At 39.7% G+C, this 4,832-nt stretch overlaps 1 non-coding gene across 1 annotated transcript; it reads left to right on the plus strand.

The window, feature by feature from the left end:
* Window positions 1-3,665: 3,665 nt before the first annotated feature.
* On the plus strand, window positions 3,666-3,772 carry LOC122066170. Its single transcript, XR_006136267.1, has one exon. It is a non-coding gene; the product is annotated as a small nucleolar RNA R71 (small nucleolar RNA).
* The last annotated feature ends 1,060 nt before the right edge of the window (window positions 3,773-4,832 follow it).

Raw genomic sequence — 4,832 nt, forward strand, 5'->3', positions numbered from 1 at the left:
AGAAAAAGTGCTTAACTTGGGAATGAAACCTATACTTATCTTGAGTGGACCAGTGATCCGGAGTCACACCTGAAACTAAGAAGTTGACAATGTCAGCAAACCATGGTTCACCTAGACATTGCAAATAATTGTTCATCTGGAAAGTTCTCGTTGACTGGAGAATCAACAGTCAAGGAATTGGGAAGCCGGGATAAATGGTCTGCAACTAGGTTTTCAACTCCTTTCTTATCCCTAATTTCTAAATCAAACTCTTGCAAAAGTAAAACCCACCTAATGAGACGGGCTTTGGCATCCTTCTTCTGAACTAGGTATCTGAGGGCAGAATGATCAGTATACACCACCACATGTGAGCCAACTAAATAAGACCGAAACTTTTCTAATGCAAACACAACAGCTAAAAATTCTTTTTCAGTGGTTGTATAATTGAGTTGTGCATCATTTAAGGTCCTACTAGCATAGTAAATGACAGTGGGCAACTTATTAATCCTTTGACCTAAAACTGCTCCTATGGCAAAATCCGAAGCATCACACATCAGTTCAAAAGGTTCAGTCCAAACAGGTGGTTGAACAATGGGTGCATTGGTCAACTCCTTCTTAAGTTGCTTGAAGGATTCTAGGCACTCTTTGGAAAACTCAAAAGCTTGATCTTTGGCAAGTAATGAGGTGAGAGGTCGGGCTAACTGACTAAAGTTCTTAATAAACCTTCTGTAGAAGCCTGCATGCCCTAGAAAAGACCGAACATCCTTAACAGATTGAGGAGGTGGTAAATTATCAATTAAATCCACTTTGGCTCTATCTACCTTAATTCCCTCCTTGGATATTACATGGCCTAAAACAATACCAGATTTAACCATAAAATGACATTTCTCCCAATTCAAAACCAAATTCTTAGATATGCACCTTTTCAAAACTAGGGAAAGATGATGAAGACATTCAGAATAGGAATTCCCATGAATTGAAAAGTCATCCATAAATACTTCTAAGAATTTTTCGACCATGTCAGAAAAAATGCTCATCATGCATCGTTGGAACGTAGCAGGGGCATTGCAAAGCCCAAAGGGCATACGCCTGTAAGCAAATGTTCCATATGGGCATGTAAAAGTGGTCTTATGTTGGTCCTCTAAAGCAATTGGGATTTGGTTATAGCCGGAATATCCATCAAGAAAGCAATAGTATTCATGTCCAGCTAACCTCTCTAACATCTGGTCAATGAATGGCAATGGGAAGTGGTCCTTCCAGGTTGCCGCATTTAATTTCCTGTAGTCAATGCACACACGCCATCCTGTTTGGACACGGGTAGGGATCAACTCATTATTGGCATTAGGAACTACAGTCACACCAGACTTCTTAGGCACTACATCAACTGGGCTTACCCATTGGCTGCCAGAAATAGGATAAATTATTCCATGATCCAAGCACTTTAGGATCTCTTTCTTAATAGCTTCCATCATCACTGGGTTAGCTCTTCTTTGGGGTTCCGTGGATGGTTTGGAATCCTCCATAAGATGTATATGATGTTGCACAATGGAAGGGCTTATACCCTTGATATCAGCCATGGTCCAACCTAGGGCTTCCTTATTATCTTTTAACACTTTAAGTAACTCCTCTTCCTGGCTAGAAGTCAAATTTGAAGAAATTATTACAGGAAGAGTCTGGTCAGGCCCTAGGAAAGCATATCTCAAATTAGATGGCAACTCCTTAAGATCTAGCTTAGGGGGCTCAACTATGGAAGGTTTGGGAATGGAATTGGAAAGGGGTCCTAAGGGCTCCACAAGTGTGTGAAGACTCAAGACTTCAGAAAAGAAATTTTCACTCTTATCATCCAACTCATCCATATACTGTTGGAATTCTGAATCAAAATCAATATCAAAGTTGGTAACTAAATCATCAGAAAAATCCAAAAAATCCTCAAGCATATTGATCTCTTCTTCCATATGTGGTTGCTTGCCAATCCTAAACATGTTAAACTCAACAGTTTGGTTACCAAAAGATAATCTTAGGAAACCATTTCGGCAATTGATTAATGCATTACTGCTAGCCAAGAATGGTCTTCCTAGAATTATTGGGATCTCATCCTTGGTTGAGAAGGGCTTAGTATCTAACACAATGAAATCAACAGGGAAAATAAATTCTCCCACCTTTAGTAAGACATCCTCAACCATCCCCCTCAACCGAATCTTAACAGATCTATCTGCCAACTGAAGAGTAGTTCCAGTGGCTTTTAATTCTCCCAATCCTAGTTGCTTGTACACATGGTAAGGTAAAAGATTCACACTTGCGCCAAGGTCAAGTAAGGCATGCTCAATATAGGTGTTGCCTATGACACAAGATATGGTAGGGCTCCCTGGATCCTTATACTTGGCTGCTATAGGCTGAGTAATTATGGAACTAATGTTACCTGCCAAGAACGCCTTTTTGGGCACACTAGTGATACGTTTGTGAGTACACAAACCTTTCAGTACCTTTGCATAGGTGGGGATCTGGGATATGGCATCCAAAAGAGGGATGTTTATTTCTACCTTTTTGAAGACTTCTAAAATTTTGTCCATGGAAGCAGTCTTCTTTTTGTTTACCAAGCGATTAGGAAATGGGACAGGATGAACATAAGGACTGTTAGGGATTTGCCCCTGTTCAGAAGAATCATTTTTGGTTTCCTCAACCAAATCATCTTTAGTTTCAGAAAAATCTTTAGGTTCATCAGACGAACCTGGAGCAAGAGGCACATTTGTGTCCTCAACTGAAGAAGAGTTAACAGGAGTAATAGATGGGGAAGATTTAGGAAAGCTCTGTAGGTACTCTCTACCACTCCTAAGGGCATAAACAACATTACATTGGTTAGAGGGCCCTTATTGAGTCTGACCTTGTACTATATTCAGTGGTGCATTAGTTGGTCCTTGTAAACTAACAGGTTGATGATGCCTAGGGTTAGGCTCTGGTTGACTGGGTAAAGTTCCCTTCTTCCTCTCATGCATAATTGAGACAACTTGGGTAAGTTCTCTCGTAAGATTTTGATGGCTTGTCATGAGGAGGGCCATATTTTTTTCCAAGTCATTTATTCTACTTGCCTCTCCAGTGTTGGTAAACCCAGGGGGTTGCTGATAAGATGATAGAAGAGGGGCCCTAGGAAAACTCGCCTGAGGTCCTACATTTGACCTAGGAAAAGTATTTTGAGAAAAAGATTGTTGTGCAAAGGGAGGCCTTTGGGGTCCAGGTTGACCTTGATTATAGAAATTGGAAGGTCCTGCTTGGTTGCCCTGATTCCAAGAAAAATTTGGGTGATTTCTCCATCCTGGATTGTATGTGTTACTATATGGATTATTCTGGTATAAGGCATTAACACTATCATTAGAAGTGCCCCCAGAGGTGTTAGGGCATTCTTCTATGACTCTCTAGGAACAATAGCCTCAATCCTCTTGATTAGGATATCCAAATGGGCTTCCTTGGCTACTATCCCATCCACAAAATATCCTTTTCCTCTTATAGTTCTTTCACTCTCTTGGGTTGATTCCCATTCACGGGTTTTGTCAGCTAAGTCAAGTAAGAATTCCCATGCTTTTCCTTCATCTATAAAGGATGTGAATCCCTCAGGGCACATAGACTTCATCATTTGTTTAGTTGGGTAATCAATACCCTCATAAATTATTTGACATAAATGCCATAGGTCTAGGCCATGGTGGGGGCATTCTTGGAGTAGATCCTTGAATCTCTCCATAAGTTTGGAAAATGACTCACTAGGCTTTTGCCTAAACTGAAGGATATCACTTCTAAGCTTATTGGTCTTGTGAGTTGGGGAAAACTTCTTAAGGAAGACAACTGTGAACTGTTCCCATGAGGTTATGGAATTTGTGGGTAATCCATACAACCACTTCTTAGCTTGGTCTTTCAATGCAAAAGTGATAAACCTAAGCTTAACAGCATCATCAGAAAACTGTTGGATCTTAATTAGAACACATACCTTTTTAAATTCCCTTAGAAATAGGTATGCATCCTCAGAGGTCAACCCATGGAAGTGGGACAACATAGTGATGTATTGAGATTTGAGTTCAAAATTATTGCCCTGGGCTTGTGGTAGAACTATACAGGAAGGTTGGGCTGTTCTAGCAGGGTAGAACCTATCTTTCAGAGATTTAGGTGAAGGGTTTTGCTGTTGGTCTCCCATATTGAAGGGTTTTAGAGAGAGCAAACGTATAGGGTCACTACTTGTTGGATCTCTTCTTTCTAACCGATTCTTAGTATTACGTACCCACTTAACACTCATGCAACAGAAAAACTTTCCACAACTAAAGTAAGACAAGCACAAAAGAATGGATAGCAAAACTTTTTGATGATTTTTTTGATTTTTTTGATTTTTTTATTTATTTATTTTTTATTTTTTTTTTTTTGCTTTTTGGGAGTTTACCGACAAGGATCCGGGGTTGCTCAGGTCAATTCCTGAGGTACTGCTACAGGGCGAAACCTGTCTTTATCATACTGTGAGGCATGGTGACCTCCACTGATACAACTATTATTGCAAGTTGTTATTCTCAGGAATTCAATAAAAAAAAAAGAAAAAATATAAAGCAAAGCAAATAAAGCACTCCGATTTACCAAAAGAAAGTGAAAAATAACATGGAACTGTCTCCCCGACAACGGCGCCAAAAACTTGTTGAGATTTAAAATGTAACCGCAAGCGTACGGATCAGTGTAGCTACGGGTCGAACACAGGGAGAGCAGCCACCTTATTTTTTATTTCTTTTAATAATGCGAAAGTGAACTGATTAATGGTTGTAATCTAATTCTAATTACCGTCCTAAAAATAACGTCCTAACCATTCGTCATCTAAGAATTTAAAG

Source organism: Macadamia integrifolia, unplaced genomic scaffold (genome assembly GCF_013358625.1).
Source record: "Macadamia integrifolia cultivar HAES 741 unplaced genomic scaffold, SCU_Mint_v3 scaffold2276, whole genome shotgun sequence".
In the NCBI taxonomy this organism is placed as follows: Eukaryota; Viridiplantae; Streptophyta; class Magnoliopsida; order Proteales; family Proteaceae; genus Macadamia; species Macadamia integrifolia.